We start from the raw sequence: 19,797 nt of genomic DNA, 5'->3' as shown, positions 1-19,797 counted from the left end.
GATCTGCAGCTGACTATCAGTTTTAGAGGGATATTTCCTGTAGTTACTTGCACATGGAATGACTCTACGGAATTATTCTGTTTAACTAATCTGGAGGTGTATTTATCTTTGAATATCGACACTCCTCCTGTAGTTTTCACTCTTTCATTTAGTGGTCTGAACTTGTGGAAAGCATTATATCCAGCTACAGCCAGGGTGCTCTCCATGGCCTTGAGCCAGGTCATTGTGACTGCACAGATATCCACATCTTCCAGTGGAGAGGAATGCTTCCAATGAGTGCTGTTTCAGACTTAGACTCCCAGCATTTAGCAGCATAAGCTTAAGGTTATTTTTTGAGGATATTTTTACAATGGGAATTTTGATTCTTTTAAATTGCCTAATAAAGCCACTATGTGGGAGGCCAGAGGCTTAAGCAGTAGCTGAAAGCCCAGAGGTGACAGGTGGACACCATCTCTGGCAACGTTTTGTGTTTTACCTACCATATTATTGCAGGCCAACAGGTACTGAACAGCCTTATGACACCCGAAACAAAGGTATTTGTTGAAGTCACTCCTTTGTTGTCCATATTGAGGCATCAACCTACATGAAAGTAGACTGTTGTTTAAGGCTAGGTTCATATCTGCCTGGCAGACACAATCCGAGAGCACAGTCACGTCTCTATTTAAATAGTCCAGTGAGAAACATTTAAAGTCATACACACAAACATGGAGTGACACAGTCATAGCAGCCCATTTTTGAGAGAATCTGAGTGCACGTTTGATGTGACAGATCCTGGCACTGGACAGACAGATGACTGTGACCATTTCCTTCTCCAGCCTGGTGAGTGGGGCGTATGGCATCTGTCTATATTTTCCACTGAATATCAGAGTGCTGCTTCCTATTTTTCTATAGTGCTTTCTAATTAATCTAAGATGATGCATAGCTCCACAGACAATTGAAGCAATACTGTGTAAAACTCCCAAATTGGCATTTCGGTTAGTGGCAATTACCAGTGATCCCCCATATCATTGTCTAAGTATTTCATTACTATTTATGGCAGTATACATAATGCGTTTAGTCTGATGCCTTACAACAGAATACATGTTGGGGTATAGTCTTTTGACACAGACATGGCTGATATGTCACTGGTTTCCTGTTGACAATTTGTATTTAAAGACCCATTAATCAAGTTTGAAAGCATTTACTGAACATTACCATTTTCCCCTTAGCATTTAATGATAATGTTGCTGCATCTTTAAATTTGTCAAGAGGTGTTCTCTCTCCTTCAACTGACTGCTGAATGCTTTGAAGAGAAGAAAAAAAAAAGGAGTCTTCATTCAATGTAAGCATTGGTAGGGCTTTCTTCAGATACCCATCCAGACCAAGGTATACACACATGTGGTGATCAGATGCACGGGAACAGAATTTCCCACAGTTTTGCCACTTGTAGGGTTGAGCATGTTTGACTCTACACCAAAAATGCATGTCATACTTTGACCCATTACTGTGTGTATGTGTGTGTGTAATTATATATGGCGAGAGTTAGCGAGATCTCTGCCCATGCACCTCGCCAGTTTGTATTCTTACTAAGCCAACCTTCTCTTCACACTACGTATGTATACCTTTCAACACCATCTCTGTTCCACTCGTATGCTCAGCATATTTCTTATTATCTTTATTTTTTGTTTGTGCAGAGAAGACTATACGTCCACACCTTTCAGTATCCTGGCTGTCATATTTAACAAATGTGGATGGAGAATGTCAGGAAATTACACTAACAGCATGTCACAAGACAGTTGTTCCTCAGAAAGAAATGGGTACACAAAAATAAGTTAACATAATAATGTCTTGTAGACATAATTAGCGTTAATACAAAAGTCACTAATAATCAAGTAGGTACTGAAACTTGCTTCCAAAAAATAAACTGAAAGTGTTTAACTAAATAAATCTTTCTACTGCAGGCAAACTAATTAAATAAATATATAATTTTTACTGCAGGCAGAGGGGAAGAAATTTAGATTGGAAGTTCCCCCCTTTCAATTATGAGCTGTCAATTGCAGTGACAGTTACCTCTGCAGTAGTGTGTGTGTGTGTGTGTGTGTGTGTGTGTGTGTGTGTGTGTGTGTGGGGGGGGTCAATTCATCTTGAACTACAAAAGAAAACCTAGAACAAAGGCCTCCAACTTAGCTACTTCTCTGGCTGCAGCTGAATAACTTCAAAGTACAGTGTAAAACAAGCTCTGAGCAAAACATAAATGAGGGTGATTAGCAACAGAAAAGAAAAAGCCCTCTTACAGAAGGAATACAAAATGACAGTGAGTCGCACATATCCCATTATATGTCAATGTCATGGGAATTCAGTTACTTCCTTATTTCTGGCATAAATTATAGAAATGAGACTTAAAATGCTTAATGGGAAAGAGAAAGGTTGAGGAAGAAGATTATCACATTGATACATCAGGCCCTATCTGTAGCAACGTTGTGGTAAACAGGTTAAAATTACAAATAAAGTTCTTACAGTGATTTTGAGGTGTTTAAATATGTCTGGAAACAGAGAATGAAAAAAAACTTTTTTTTAAGTTCTAGGGTGGAGTTTTCCTTTCAAGCCCTGTCTGCTGTCAAGTTGTATGTAACAGTGTAGCAAAGATGACATAAGCTGTGCCCTAGTCATTTGATTTCTCCAGACCAGTGAAGAGTCACCATGAATGCTCTTCACTCAACATCATCGAGAAAATACTATGTATGGCAACAGGACAATAAAACAATGTTAGAAGGACTTCAGAGAGACAAAAGGAAAGAAAAAAAATGAATACATGCAGGTAGATAGGAATTACTTCAATAGGCTTACACAGAGATAATATGAAGAGCTACAGAAATCAAGCAATAATAATACACACAAGTAAGAATATTGGTGATTGTATAGTAGCTAAATATTCCAGTGATCAGTCTTATTCTTCCACTAAGAATAACTGAGTGCCTTACGTTATCTTCAAAATGCTGGTACCTACATGGGAAAAAGTACACATCTGCCCACAGAAAAATGGAGCCTTCAGCTAAGTACTTTATAAACTGTCATCTGTACCTATACAGTGCGATGGCACTGGATTTTAGTCCCTTTACTAATACAGTTCTATGACTTATGACTGTACAAAAGCCTTTAAAGAGATACCTTCTTCAGAAAGCCTCTGATTTATTTTAGCTAAAACTAACTTCTCGCATCCAAGTTTTCAAATACTCTTGTATTGACTTTACATGTGCAGTCATGCTGATACTACAGGTTGCACTCTATATGCAATACATTGCAGAACAGCACAGTCTTCTAATCATTGCCCAACATCTGTAATCAAACTAAGAGCAGATATACTTAATAGCTTTGAGGTTCTCATATACATACAGGATGGCCACTAGCAAGTCTCAGTGTCATCATCCAAAAGCACTCTGCTGAAAGATCAAAGGAATATTACAGAGATGAGCCACTTCAATGTTTCTGTAAAAAATATTGTCAGTAATTCATTTGCTAATATTAGGGCAGGCAACTGCAGTTAAAAGCCTGATGGAAAAACTGATAATTCAGCAATGTAGATTTTCTACTGCTACTACTGTTTCTATTACTCTGCATTCTATCAACATTACCTTTCAACATTTGTTTTTACCACTCAACCTAGAAGCAATCATCATCAGCCTCCTTTTTCCCCATTTTTTTTTTCTCCATGAGGTCAGGGTCTTGTGTCAACTGTCACTACCTTTCTTAATTCAATGATACTATCCTACTTTCTTCAGTGATTATGCCTGTCACAGGTCTTCTCTCTCTCTCAATTTATTCATCTCTTTGCTGGATGCCCTCTTTTCCTTTTGCCTGCTTCTTATTTCTCCCAAATCATCTTTATCAGATTGTTATATGCCTTCCTGCATATGTGACCGAACCAATATAATCTGTTCTCTTTGATCTTCTCTGCAATTGCAGATACTTTGGCTTCTGGTCTGATGTCCTCATTTTGTTTTCCCCACAATGTGCATCCTACCACCAGTTTCAGACACCATCTCCATCACCTGCAGCTTCAATTGCTCTCCCTTCAGTGTCCAGGTTTCCGTATCATGCAGTAGTACTGGGTTGCACCACTGTTTAGTATACCTTGATTTTCAGCTTCTTTATTATTCTTCTGAAACAAGCTACCCCTGACATTGTGTCAACCTGTTGCAGCCATCTGTGATTTGAGCTTTGACCTCCTCATTCAAACATCTCTTCTCTTCAACCCCCCCCCCTTTAGATACTGGAAATTGTTAACCTCTTTCACAATTTTCCCTTCTATCTCAGTATTCAGCCTTTTCTTCTAATTTCCCATTCACTGTAATGACATCTGTCGCATCTGTACTCAGTTTCATACCATGTGCTTTCAGCTTTGGATTCAATTCACCTACCATTTGCTGAGATTCTTGTTCAGAGTCTGCCTGCCATGCCACATTGTCTGCATACAGCAGCTTTACTGATCTGTTCCTTCTGATCTATTTGCTAATGCGTTCCACCACCAGTATGAACAGCACACTCACACCCACTCTCATTGGGAACCCCTCAGTGAGTCCAAACACTGGTCGTGCACTAATTCTTATAACGTTTACAGGACTCTGTTCAGCTTTCTTGGGACCTTGTCATATGCTTTCACCATGTACAGGGAAGTGCAGTTGGACTCTCCCCTTATCTCTAGCTTCTTCTGTCTCATTGCAAACATCAAGTCAGTTGTGCCACATTCTGATCTGAATCCAAATTGCTCATCTCCCACCTTACTTTTTTCTACACAACATATTCATTTACTGATCTACCTTCTCCAGTACTTTCGTGTAGTGAGACATGAGTTGATACCTCTATCCTGCTCACAGTTGTAAATGCCTCCTTTGATCTTATACACTGGCACTACAATGCTTATTCTCCCAGTCATCTGGGATATGCCTTTCCCTCCATACTCTGAAGCCATTTCTCACCTAACATCTTGATCATATCTGCTGTGACTTCATGAACCTGCTGCCTTCCCCGACTTCATTTTTCTTAGTGCTGTTCTTCTTTGAGGGTGGGTTTTTCCCTCTCTTCCATCATAGGCTGTTTCGGGGACAGTACACCTTCTATGCGTTTTTCCTTAAGTAGCTGCTGGAAATACTCCTTACATCTGCCTTTGATGTCCTGTGGACTGGTGAGTAGATTGTTGTTGGCATCCCTTATGAAAGGCGTCTGATGACAATCTTTTTCATCTTTCTGTCTTTGCCTTGCAACCTGATAGAGTTTCTCTGTACCATTTGCTGAGTCTCTTTCCAGAAGCTGGTAGAGTACCACTGATGACTTGTTCTTTGCCAACCAGTACGTCTTTGCCTGGTCTGCCTTTTCTAGCTCACACTTTTTCCACCACTCAGTCTGTCTTTTAATAACTTCCTGCAATTCTGCATTCCACCACCAACCTTCCTTATGTACCTTATTTCCACATCTGGCTCGGCCGTACATCTGTTCTACAGTTCTCACACATGCCATTTTGAGATGCTACCATTCTTTTTTAATTCCACCAATTTGCTCTTCTTCCTGAGGAGCAACATTCCCTTGAGTATTTACTTAAGCTGTTGTGATTTTGTTCTAATCATCTTCCAGGTCTTCAGCCCCATCTCTGTTGACCTTACAGCCTTCTCTGACTACTGCTTGCAGCTGACTGAGCCATCAGAGGTTTATGCTAGGGACTACTTCAATGAGGATGACTTTGAAATCTCTGACCATACCCCCCTATCCTTTCCTAACCAGGAGGAAGTCTACCGGAGTTGGATGTTTGCCATTCTTGCATGTGATCTTGTGATATGCTCTCTTGCTGAACCATGCTTTGGCCACCACCAAGTCATTCACCAGACAGAAGTTAGGATGGTATCTCCTTCTTTATGCCCGTTTCCCCACCCATATGGCCTCAGGCAGTCCTTATATCCTGGATATGAGCATTCAGGTCCCACATTATCAACATCAACTTATGTTGCCCTGGTTTAGCTAGTAGGTTCTGCAGCTGGTGCCTGAATGTACTCTCCATCACCATCAGAATCCTGCTGAGGGGCATACGTTGAGATTATGAAGTGTCATTCCTTACACTGGAGTCTGACTCCCATGACTCCATCACTAATTCTGATGACATTGCTCACGGTCTCCTGAAGCCTCTCCCTCACAACAATTCCCACACCATCTGTAGTCTGCCCTCCCCCTGTGTAGTAGAATCTGGATACACGGGATGTCCATCCTCCTCATCATCATGTCATCCATTTCCAAAGTCATCATGTCAGTGAACCTATACCTAGTATGGTAATCCTTATCTCATGATCAGCAGGTTGTTTTTGCTTCATGTCCATTTTTCACTAACAGAGCTATCCCCAGGTAACCCTAGCTGTGAAACTGGACATTGGACGGTAGCTTATTGATGTAGGGCTGCTGGACTTTACAGCAGACACACACACTATCTGGGAGGCACATATATCCCACCCACCATTAGCAAGATTCCTCAACACAGGTTGAAGTCAGACCCACAACCAGTTTATCACTGGAAAATACCCATGCCAAATTCTGACAACTTTAGTGAACATGACCAAATCACTAAGAGCCAATACTTTACATAGTCAACTGGGTAGCCTTAACATGGTGCTCAGTCTATGATCCATGTTCTAGTATCTAGAGATACTGTGCATCACAGCTGATGCCTAAAACATTCAGTCAATACAACTTTTTTCCCGAAAAGGCACCACTTAGAGTTTATGCTGCTCATGATTCCATTCAGTTTTGGTGAGTGTGAAATGGAAACGTCAATATTTTTGGAAGGTGGGAGAAATCCCACAGAGAACATGCAAATTCCACAGAGGCATTGACCAATGCTCAAGTTTGAGCCTTGCACTTTTTTCGAGGGAGACAAAGATCTTAGCCCTTATGGCAACTTTATGTCTGGTTGTAGAGCTCACCATTCTGTGTAATTCTATACAAACCTCTCCTCAATGATCGGTTACAGTGAGTACCTTACAGAGGTGTACTATCCTATTTGAGGGATGGGCACTATAGCATTAAATCATAACAACTGACTTGAATCTGAAACCATAAGATGGTAGCCATTGGGTGGGATTGACAGCTACAAAATTCTGTACAGAGCATATGTGCCAAAACCTGTCTTGGCCTTGAGTGAGCTTTTAGTAAATGTATGGACAACAGTCCAAGTTGCTTCCTCAAAAATGTTTTGACTTGAAATACTACCAAAGTATGCTGCAGATGCAAGTGCAGCTCTTGAAGAATAAACTTAATTAAGGCGCCAAAGTGTTTTGTTCTAATTATCATAACAAAATGCAATTAAAATGGGCTAGCCACTCGGATAACAAAACACAACAACTGGTTTGTTATCTAAAATATGCTCAGATTGGTGAAAACAAATCATGGTGTAGTATCCCAACTGTCTGGCAGGTAGTGCACAGATTAAGACTATGCGCTGTACATGAGCTGCTTCCTATAATCCACAATTTGATTTCCTCAGCTTCCATTTGCTTAATGCAAGTCAATAAACCAGATAGAACTTACAAGTCAGACATTTGTGTTCTGTGGGTTGCCTGATTCACAAAATAAAATAAGATAAACTGTCGGTGAACAGCTTAAGTGTGGAGTAAAACTCAAGAACATTCTGGCATTCAGGGGAAAACAATGCAGCTAAAGTGAGGGGTTGAAGGGAAATATATATTTACTGCATCAGCTGATCTACAAGCAGACCCTCCTGAAAGGATTCAATGATTGGGTTCATCCTCCTTACCAATCGGCATTCTCCATTTTTTAGATGTTCCTGTACTGAAGGACAGCTGGCACCAGAGACAATTTATGTCATGTTCATGTCAAGTGTTAACCACATAAGTATATTTATTTCCTACATCCAGCAGTTCGCCACTTATAACTAACGAGCATCTTCCTGTAAACCAGGAGCAACAACAAAGTGTAAGCACCCCCCCCACACACACACACAATCCTGATAAATGATGTACTAGTAAATTCCATACATGACTTAAAGGAAACTCCAACAGCCAAATCTGTCTAAAAGGATGCTGGGAAAGAGGGAGGCAGATGTTTCTGTAAACCAAGTGATAAAGTAGGAACATATCTATTTAACCCATCAACAATCCTCCTTTATGGATCCTATGGATGAAGTGAATCCCAAGAAGTAAGCTATCATGATAGAAACAACTAGAAGAGTGCAACAGAATAGTCCTGTGAAAAAAACAAAAGGATGTTTTGATTCCAGAAGTCACTAGCAAGACAAAAATGCCTGGAGGAGAAAAACGCCACATGCCAGAGTTTGCAGAGCCAAAGTTTTCCAAAGGACACACAAACACTAAGTCAAGAAGCTTAAGAATGCACTCCTGGAGTGAAGACGACGTTCCACTACACCAGTAATCAACTCCTCCCTGGTCAGATCTGACCACAAGCTAATCACCGTGGATATCCACATCCACCCTGAACCCCCTAAAGGAAACCACCGTAAAAAACTTCTCCAAAGCCAATTTTGGGCTTCTAAAAACAGAGGTGGCTAACTTCACGACACCCATGCAAATGGAAAATAGGTGCATGACTGCTGAATCATACACCAATGCACTGTATGAACACATGCACAAGTGCATGGAATGGGCCATACCAAACAGAGCCAAGATACTCTCCACCAAAAAAAGGAAGCCAATCTGGTGGTGCCTCACGATAAACAAACTCTACAACAGAAGGAAAAAACTGTTGCACAAAAGGGTCAGTTCCCAAGACTGGAAAAACTCCCTTGTTAGCCTCAGCAGAAAACTGAGATCCATCATCAAATCCTCTAAAGCTAGCCACGAAAATAAAATTGCTGCATATTCTAAAGACAACCACAAGGCATTCTATAGTTATGTCAAGAATCTACACAGCAATATTCAGACCTGCTCTGAGTTGCAGCACAATGGCATTACATATACAGAACCAACTGATACTGCCAACATATTGGCCGACAGGTTCAGTGCAGGAATTACCCCCTTTCACCCCCTAAAGGGCCTAGCACAATACCTGAGGAATGCCCAGTCCCTATTATCACAGCTACACAGGTAAAAATCGCACTGTCCAAAGCCAAGAATACAGCTTCCATGGGACCTGATTAATATCCCTGGCTGCATTCTACATGAAATACAAAATTAACTGGCACCACACCTGAGTACCTTGTTCAATCACAGCCTCATTTCAGGCTTTGTTCCTACCAAATAGCGCACTGCTACGGTCATCCCACTCCAGAAAGGGGGAGTGACTACAGACCCTGGGAACTACCACCCCATTAGTCTGATAAGTCTGATACGTAAGGCTATGGAGCACATCATCATGGACCTTATAAATAAGGACATAGGGAATCTCCAAACACTGGACCCCATGCAGTTTGGGTCTGTGAAAGGTAGATCATTCATGCCTGCTCAACCTGATAGACCGTGTCTGTTACCAGAGGTGTGGATGAGGGCAAGGTAGTTCACACAGCCTACCTAGATCTTGCCAAGGCCTTCAACACCATCCCTCCATCAGGAATCATAGACAGACTCACTAAACTAGGTATAAATCCCTATGTCATAAGCTGGGTTGCCAACTGGCTCACTGACAGAACCCACACTGTGAAAGCAGCAGACTCCAAATCTGACTACCGACCAGTTACAAGTGGTGTTCCACAGGGATCGGTCCTAGGTCCTCTCCTGTTTGGCATCTACTTCTCTGAAGTTCAAGCCAACACAAAGAGACTCTGGCTGACCAAGTTCGCAGATGACTGCAAACTGGGAGCCATTACTGATTCTCCAACTGATGTAGACATTTTACAAAATGGCCTCACTGACACCAATGACTGGTGCCAGAACCATGTCCTTAAGCTCAATGTCAAAAAGTGCATTGCCATTCCCTTTGGGAAAACATTTGGTGCCCATGAACTACCACATAGGCGGTAGTCCACTAAACACCGAAGATGAGATAAGAGACCTGGAGACACAGGTTGACAGCAACCTCTCCTTTGATAACCACATTGCTACTGTAGTCAGAAAGCCCTTCTACATGACACATCTCATTACAAAAGGTTTCTCATCCAGGAAGAAAGAGGGCATAATCCCTCTCTACTCGTCCCTCATTAGACCTATTATAGAATACAACGCTCCATTTGGTATGCACCTCACTAGACACCTACAACTAGAAAGGCCACAAAAATACCTCACTAAGAGGATCTTAGGCCTTAGACACATGCCCTATACGGACAGACAAAAAACTCCAGCTATACCCCATCTCTTATCGTCTACATAGAGGCGATCTCTGCTTGACCTACAAAGCCATGTTTGACCCAGAGCTGCTAGATATGCTACACCTAAAGAAATCCCAATCCCTCCATCCCACATGCTCCGGGGACCTAAACCTCATTATCACAATAAAGAGAACATGCTGGAGGGACAGGTTCCTAACCCAGAGACTTCCCATACTCTGGAACAAGCTTCCCATTCAAGTCAAGCAGAGCACTTCACTGGCCCTCTTTAACAGTAATCTTGACGAGTGGATGAGCAATAGGAAGTTCACCCCAGGGATCACATCAGTGGCCTTGCCTGACAGGGGCACTCGGAACTAACTTTGGGCAGCATGATGCCAGGGAATCTTCTTGGGCTATGCTTATATAGGCTCCAGGGTCATTAGCCTAGTACACACCTATGAACAAATGAACCTATGACTGCAGCAAAGGCTGGCTTTCTTTGATGCAGTGAAACATATGGTAGAGGCTAACACTGTGGTGATGGCAGATGTGAAAAGGGAATCACATGGCCTTTGGATAATGTCTTTCTTACCTAAGAATCCTGGGTGATGACCACCCATGCAGACAGGTGAAGGAGAAAAAACATTACCCAACTGCCACCAGAGGGAAGCAGTTGGGCAACACATCAGGGAAGTTGGTATTGGTCATCTGAGAAGTGACCCATATCCCTGATTTTTACAGACCTCCTAGACCTCTGGGTCTGTACCCATTAGAGGAGCTGCTTCTACCCTGACAACCCCTGTCTAAAATGAGGGCCAAATGGTTGACACCAAGGTTTTCTAAACTATAAAGATTTCAACCTCTTCTAATTCTTACTGTAGGATCTCTGCAGGGTCTCGCAAACTTGTTGCCTAAAGTAAACAACTTCTTGCCTTCATGCTCACCCTTCAGTAGTTTCTTCATCACAGGTGGACCAAAGCTGCACCATCAAATGGGACATTAGTGAAGGATGCTTTAAAGTGGACTGCATAGTCACAAAGGTGCAGCCACAAATAGTCTTTCGCTGTAATGCATTTGCCTGCTGCCCCTGTCAGCTGTTTTATGCATAAGCCACATGAAGTGGTTGACTGTATTTAATATCATGCCCATTGTGGTTTCCAACTGGTTTTATTCAGGTGTGCAAGGTTTCTTCATTGAGGCTAAAGCTTGTTCAACTAGGTCTCTCCAGACACAGTTCATTTGTGTGGTGTAGTTCAATGCTTCCATGGTAAAGCTGCTTCAGCATTCTTTCAATGGGCCTGAACTCCCTGTTGCGTAGATGGACAGCAGCAGAACCTCAGACAGCTGCTGCTATCAAATAATCAACCAGAAGTCCTCTGGGCCAGCCATCCATAATAATGAACAAATTATGAGTCAGTGTGGGGTCGGTAATGATGTCTTAGTTAAAAACACAGATGAGGAATTTTTTTCTTGTAACTCAGAATTAGATATAAATGAGCATAATGAGTTTGATACTAGTACTATTAGAACTATAAGTGCTTTTATGCCACCGCAAAGTAATGAGAATATCAGATCTTTTCAGAAGTCATTAACACATAATATTGAAGCCGAATTTGAAAAATTTAAACAAAATAAAAAAAGGGTACAGTATAATCTCTCTAAAGAAGAATGGGATTGTTTAAATGCCTTAAGCCAGGATAATAATATAATATTCAAACCTTCTGATAAAGGAGGGAAACTGGTGGTATTAAATGTGGTTCAGTATTTAGATATGTGTTATGTACATTTGAAAAATGAGGAAGTGTATGAAAAAATTGGGTTAAATGAATATCTAGAAGCCCAAAAGAATTATGAACATGTTATAGATAAAGGCTATAGATTGCAGTATTTCTCTTATAAGGATATAAAGGAAAAGTTTAACATCAATGCCCCAATAATGCCCTGCTTTTACTGTATACCAAAAATACGTAAGAATACTTTTCCTCCACCAGGACGTCCAATAGTTTCAGCTACAAATGTTGTTTTAGAAAATGTTTCAAAGTTTTTGCATATGTATTTAATGCCAGTTGTCTGTAAGCTACCTTCTTATATTAAGGACGTATTTGATCTTGTGGCTAAAGTTAAGGATATACACTGGCAAGACAATATGTATTTTACTGTAATAGATGTGGTTAGTTTGTACACTAACATAAAGCATGATGACGGATTGGCAGCTATTAAGTATTTTATGGGGGATAAGGATGCAGTCAAATATATATTAGAATTGTTTGGTATATGTTTAAACAACAATATATTTGAATTTAATGGATCCATATACAGGCAAAAACAGGGCACAGCGATGGGGGCGGCTTTTGCCCCCAGCTATGCGAATATATTTATGGGGTATTTCGAGAATAAATATATATATACTAACCCTTTTTTTTAAAAAACATGTTTATAGATATTATCGCTTTATTGATGATTTGTTATTCATCTGTAAAGGTGGACAAAAAGATGTGCAAAAGTTTTTGAAAGAGATACAGGTTAATACTATGGGCATTAAATTTGATGGATTGCAAAATGGGCAGATAGTGCAATATTTGGATGTTTCACTAGCAGGATATAATCATAAATTGTTACAATATCAAATACATAGAAAATTTCAAGGAGCTGGTTCTGTGTTGCATGGTACTAGTCATCATCCAGCACATACTATTAAAGCAATTCCATATACAGAATTTAATAGGGTTAACAGATTGTGTAGTAACCCTATTATTAAGGAAGAGGAATATACACGAAGTTACAATAAATTTAAACTGAGAGGTTATGAGGAACATAACCTTAAGGAAAGTTTGAAAAGGGTTAAAAATCAAGGTAAACATACAAAAGTGGGAACATGGAATATACCTAGTGAGTTTAAAGATGTTGTGTATTTTGTGTCTACTTTCTCTACATTAACAGATTATGTTAAAGAACATGTGATATATAGTTGGAATTTACTCAAAAGGGAAGTGGATTGTCTATCTGAAAAACATATTAGTTTTTCTTACAAAAGGGGTAGAAGCATACAGGATTTTTTGGTACATAGCCGGTTAAAAATGTTAAATATGCCAATGTATACACAAGTTAATCATCAGGGCACCAAAAGATGTGGTAAGTGTACCATTTGTAGGTTTATTGTACAACAATTTGATAAACTTAATGGCATTCCCTTTACTATAAGGGGAACATATAACTGTAATTCAGTAGCAGTTGTTTATGGAATTGAATGCCCATGTAAGAAGTTATGTGGGAGAAACTAAAAGAACATTAGCGTGTAGAATTAAAGAGCATGTCAGGGATATTATAAATAATAAGGAAACTAGTCCTCTGGCTGCTCATTTTCATAGTCATCATGAAGGAAAAAAGGAGGGCTTAAAAGTCTCAGTGTTGGATAGTATTGAAAACAAAGTATTTAAATGAAAAATATATAAAACAGTTATTAAGAAAAAAAGAACTATATCTCATACTAAAATTTAATACACTCAAACCAAATGGACTAAATCATGATTGTTCATGGAAAAGTTTGTTGTAATAGTTGTAGTTTTAGTAAAAAAATAACAGTTTTTTATAGTTCTGTGTTTTTAATTTTTAGTACTTTTCTTAATTGAATAATTAATTGAATTTGATTATGGGAGTGTTCTTAAGTATACTATATAAGGTGATGTGAATGTAGTGTAAGGAATCTTTTACTCTGTAAAGGCAATTTTGCCGAGGCGCTAGAGTTAAGGAGACAAGCATATGTGCATTTTGTATTTGTGAACTCATTGAATTTCAAGTGGATTAAACTCTTCGAGGTTTGCTGCGGAGTCCTTTCTTTGTGGTAAAGTGCATTTTATTCGTGTGTGTGGAGTGGTCTTTGTATTTAATATCATGCCCATTGTGGTTTCCAACTGGTTTTATTCAGGTGTGCAAGGTTTCTTCATTGAGGCTAAAGCTTGTTCAACTAGGTCTCTCCAAACACAGTTCATTTGTGTGGTGTAGTTCAATGCTTCCATGGTAAAGCTGCTTCAGCATTCTTTCAATGGGCCTGAACTCCCTGTTGCGTAGATGGACAGCAGCAGAACCTCAGACAGCTGCTGCTATCAAATAATCAACCAGAAGTCCTCTGGGCCAGCCATGCATATCACTTGGTGGGCACAGGATTTTATCAGGCTTCCTGGAAATGGCTTCAGAATAACTGGGTTCTTGCCACACCCTCCTCATGGACAAATCAATAAGGCAGTCAACAGGAGAAATCGCCTAGAAGGTAGGTGGTGTACAGCAGTAAGCCTCAAATAACTCTTTGCCCTGTAAAGGCAGACCTATAGGCCATGATCCCTTTTGCTGCACCAATTTGAAGACAACTATGAATGTGGCATCTTTAGAAAGGGACTGGAGGAAGCGCTCTTGTTCATTCAAATCAACGGGGGTGTCAGTAGACCTCCATTACTACACCCTCTTTAGTAGAACATTGTGGGAAGGTGAATCCAGCTCGACTGCAGCTGTGCATATTTTTGAGGATGTCTATATGTACGGATGATGAAGAGAATGTGAAACTGATCACTAGGCGAGTATGGTAGAAGCCAGCACCACTAGAGTCTGCTTCGCCTCCAAATGCAACAGAAGAATCATCCCCTCCATAAAGTACAGTTGTGTACATTTACCATAAATGCAGATGTTAGAGTGTATTCACTGTTGCAGTCATTACATTTGGGTAATCTCCTTGCAGGTTGCCCTCAGTCGGCCCGAATAACAAAGTCTTGGGTCCTGCGTTGGTTACTGTCTCCTCTTCCATGACGTCAGGTCGTCAGGGGTATAAAACATGCAGCCGACGCCATTTTATTCAGTTTTTCTTGCCCAGATGTTGCTCAGACTTTCTTAGAGATTTGGTCCTGTTTAAGTAGAATCTTAGTTGTCTGTGTATGTCCAATGAATGCAGAATCCGCTCCCCCTTGTTCTGCAGATTTGGGTAAAATGTTGGCAGGTGAATAGTTTGGTTAAGAGCCACACTGGATTATACCACCTTAGGAATAAAGGAAGGATTGGTCCTGAGGGACACCCTGTCCTGGTAAAATGTAACAAAAGGCTGCACAGCCATGTAGTTCTGAAACCCTTCTTGCTGAAGTGATTGCCAAAAGGAAGGTTGTTTTCCAAGATAAAAACTTTATATCTGCAGTAGCTGCTGGTTCAAAAGGAGGCAGGGTGAGTTTTTCCAGCACAAAATTGAGGTCCCATGCAGGAGTTGGTGATCTTCTGGGAGGCCTTACATTTTTGGCCCCTCTAAGATACTGTTTTAGCAGAGGGTGAGAAAAGATGGGAGGCTCCATGTTGTAATGAGCCAAGATGGCAGAGGCATGGATTTTCACTGAAGAAAAAGATAGGCCCTTATCAAGCATCTCAGTCAAGTATTGTAAAATCTGAGGGATATTGGTTCCAAGCACAGAATATCTTCCATTTATCAGCCTAAGATTTTCTGGTACTAGGCCTTCTGGCTTCCAAAATGACATCCATCATAGATTTACTGAGAGATATTGTTTGAATAATTACATGATCAGCCATGCTGCAAGGTTCAGAGTTTACAGCAAAGTGTGCAGAATTTGATTGTTCTGTTGAGACAGTGGATGCGGTATTTGAGGCAAGTAGCAAGGAGGTAGTTGAGGGGTGGCCATGGTGGTACAGTGGTTAGCATTGTCACCTCACAGCAAGAGATTCTCTGGTTCGATCCTCGGCTGGGGTGCCTTCTGTGTGGAGTCTGCATGTCCTCCCTGTGGTCGTGTGGGTTTCCTCCGGGTGCTCCGGTTTCCTTCCACATCTCAAAGACATGCTGCAGATGGATTGGGCACTCTAAATTGGCCCTAGGTGTGAGTGAGTGTGTATGCCTTCTGTGGAAGGTTGGGCGCCGTGCTGGCAACTTGACACTGTAAAACTCCACTGTCAATCATGAGCGGACAGGTGATCCGCTATGGAGAACCCTAACCGGGAAAAGCCGAAATAAGAAGACGACGACCAAGGAGGGAGTTGAGAAATATTCCTTAGAATTGGGTACCAATGCTGGCGATGCCAGTCCGGAGCAATTAGGATCATTTTTGTTTTTTCCTGTCTGACCTTTAGTAAGAGCTTGGAGAGAAGAGGCAGAGGGGGAAAGGCATAGACTGATAGGTTTTTCCAACTGAAGGATAGGGCATCCACTTTCCATGCTTGTCTGTTATAAGTCCTTGTGCAGAATTTGTCCAGTTGATAATTTTGGGGAGAGGCAAATAGATCTAGGTCTGGGCTCCCCCATTTCTGTGTTACCATGCTGAAGATGTATGGATCCAGTTTCCATTCGTGCGGGTCCATAAGATTTCTGCTTAGGTCATCTGCCAGAGTATTTTGTTTTCCTGGCAGGAACTGAGCTTGAAGTTGTACTTGGTAAGTTAAGGATGTGTTCCACAATGCCATGGCTAATCTGCAAAGGGGGTAGGAATGTGTACCCCCCTGCTTGTTTATGCACCACATAACCATGGTGTTGTCCATCTATCAGCAGTTGTCCTGGATGAAGTAAGTCCTTGAAGGCTGTCAGGGCATTCTGAACAGCTAGCATCTCTTTCTGGTTGACATGCAGATGCATTTGTTTTGGGCTTCATATGCCCTGAATGCATCTCCCCACCAGGTGGGCCCCCCAAGCATAGTCTGATGCATCTGTAGTTAGGGTTTGGGTGACAAGGGGTAGAGTGAATGACAGTCCCTTGTTTTGGTGACATGTCTATGCCCACCAAAGAAACTCCTGTTGTAGGCAGGGAATGAGAGGAATCACTGTTTCTAGACTGTGACAATGCTGACTCCATAAACTTTTTAGATACCATTGAAGTTTCCTCATATGCAGTCTTGCATATGGAATTAGCAGAATGCAGGATGCCATGAATCCCAAAGCCTGCAGAATTTGTCTTGCAGATAACTGGGTTTTTGTTGCCATCTGTTTGAAGTATATATTCAGTTGCCTTTGTTTGTTTGGCGTAAGGTAAGCCATCTGGGCAGTTGTATTCAAGCTTGCACCCAGGAATGTAATTTTTGAGAGGGTACCAGTTGTGATTTCTTTTTGTTTATTGTGTACCCTAGGCATGTTAGAAGCCTTTTTACAAATGCCAGATGTTGAAGAAGAATGTCCTTGTTCTCTGCTTGAATGAGACAGTCGTCCAGGTAAGGATAAATGTGTATGTTTCTTTGTCTGCAAAATGCAATTACTGGTGCCAGGCACTTTGTAAAGACCCTGGGCGCAGTAGATAAGTCAAAGGGCAGTGCAGAGAATTGGTAATGCATAAAACCTGCCTTGAAGGGGAGGTATCTTCTGCATGATTCCTTTATTGGGATATGCAGGTATGCCTCTTAAGTCTAGAGTCACTAACCAAGCGTTCCTGCCCAGCATAGGCAGTATCAGCATTTTGAATTTTGGAATGTCCAGGAACGTGTTCAAAATCGATAAGTCCAGTATTGGATGCCAAGCATGGTCTTTTCTGGGTACCAGGAACAGTCTTGAATAAAAACTGTGTCCTTTTTCCTGTTCAGGTACTGGTTGAATAGCCCCCATATCCATGAGGGACGTAACTTGTTTCTGAGCCTCTGCCCATTGATTTTGTGGCAGATCTGGCCCACCGTTTGGAATTGGCAAAGTATGGAAATGAAATCTGTACCCCTGGGATACTATGTTTAATACCCACTTGTCCTGGGTAATTAATTGCCAATTCTGAGCAAGAAGTGCTAATTTTCCCCCCCAAGGGGGCTGCCAAAAGACAAGTGCTTGGTGATGGTAGGGGGAAGTCATTGAGATTGCTTACTGTAGGGTTGTGCTTTGTTTCTTCCAGATTTGGAGGTGGAGGCACCCCATTGCTTTGACCTGTAAGAATCCTGTGATTGATTTCTAGAGCCTTTTGAGCGCCTGGATTTGCCTTGAGAGGCTCTGTCATGGAAGAGGAGACAGCAACCGACGCAGGACCCAAGACTTTGTTATTCAGGCTGACTAATGGCAACCTGCCAGAAGATTATCCAAATGTAATGACTGCAACAGTGAAACACGAAGAACATCTATGAATGCCGACTTCAAGCCCATCAGATCAGATAATCACCCCTCCCCCCCAGGTATCATATCCATCCTACAGGCAGACAAAACAACATATGTTTAATTTGTTGTATGATAGCACTTATACAGACATATCTATTAATGCGATACATGTTGCATACCACAAAACTAATGCTGTTTTATACAACATGCTCATGCAAGGTGAAATCCAACCAGATGAATTTAAATTTTTGTCTGTTGAGGAACCTAGAATTACAGCAATATTTGGCATGCCCAAAAATCTATAAAAATGTTAATTGTCCACCTTTTTGACTTATTGTTGATGCAGACACATCAAAAACAAGTTTTACAGCACTATACACTGGCAAAATGTTAAACCAAAATGTATACAGTATCTATCATATTTGCAAAGACTCTTGGGAGTTTTTGAGAACAGTAAGCCAGTTAAGTAATGTTTCAGAAATAACTTTCATCAATATTGATTTGCATGACTTATTTCAGCTACATCCCGCACACAATTGGCCTTGAATGGTTTTCAGAATATTTAACTCAACAATTTAAAATGTCACAGAGTAGAAATAATGTACTCAGTGCTTTGATGGACATTGTATTACATAGTAATTTATTTTTTGAAGGCCATCATTTTCATCAAAATAAAGGTACTGCGATGGGAGCAGCTTGTGTGCCTTTATATGCAAATACAATCATGGCCTCATGGGAGAAGTTTTTATTTAACAGCCATTATAGAGATTCTTGGAGCATGTACACATGCTTCCTGGATAACATCTTTATAGCTTGGACAGACAGAAAGGATACAATTGATGATTTTATAACATATATTAACACTACTACAGTTTTCTTTTAAATTCACGCATAATGTAGGTCAAGATTCTATTCATATTTAGATGTCGGTTAAGAAAAGAAAATATTTCAGGGAGCTTAAGACTTGCTTCCCAAGTCTACTGGAAGCCCACATACTCTAATATGTTTTTACATTATACCAGCTGCCATACAGAACATCAAAGCGGGCAGTTGTGAAAGGCCAATTTGTGAGGGCAGCAAGAATGGTGTCTAGTCACAGTGATTTTCTCAAAGAAATTGATATACTTTCCACCATGTTCTTGAATAAGAGGTACCCTAAAGCATTACTTAGATCATTAAGTGAGGAAGTTAAAACAAAAGGGGCTCAAGGTACGTATGTACCCCTTTAAAATATGAGACTACTAACACAGATAGTACAGAAAACTAATTTAACGACATTCATGTTATAGAACACCATTCTAGTGCATTAGACAATTGTATGTATCCGCAACAAGCTAGCTATGCACATGCCTTTGTTACCACATATTCAGTTGACAGCCCAGCAGTTAGTAATATTAGGAAAAAATTGGCAGTTCATTTCCAATGACAGAATTTTATGTAAATGTTTAGGCGGAGCACCTAACATAGTCTATAAAAAAGGTATTTTGTTTCAAAAACATATATGATTTTATGGGGCATTATAAAG

At 40.7% G+C, this 19,797-nt stretch overlaps 1 pseudogene; it reads right to left on the bottom strand.

Annotated features, from left to right (window-relative positions):
* The window catches only part of LOC122816250, a 198,529-nt pseudogene extending 193,036 nt beyond the window's left edge, over window positions 1-5,493 (bottom strand).
* Between the last annotated feature and the right edge of the window lie 14,304 nt (window positions 5,494-19,797).

This window comes from Protopterus annectens, chromosome 12.part0 (genome assembly GCF_019279795.1).
Source record: "Protopterus annectens isolate FY-2018-M chromosome 12.part0, PAN1.0, whole genome shotgun sequence".
Classification (NCBI taxonomy): Eukaryota; Metazoa; Chordata; order Ceratodontiformes; family Protopteridae; genus Protopterus; species Protopterus annectens.
Note: the sequence above shows the minus strand (reverse complement) of the source record. Positions and strands in the feature narration are given on the sequence as shown.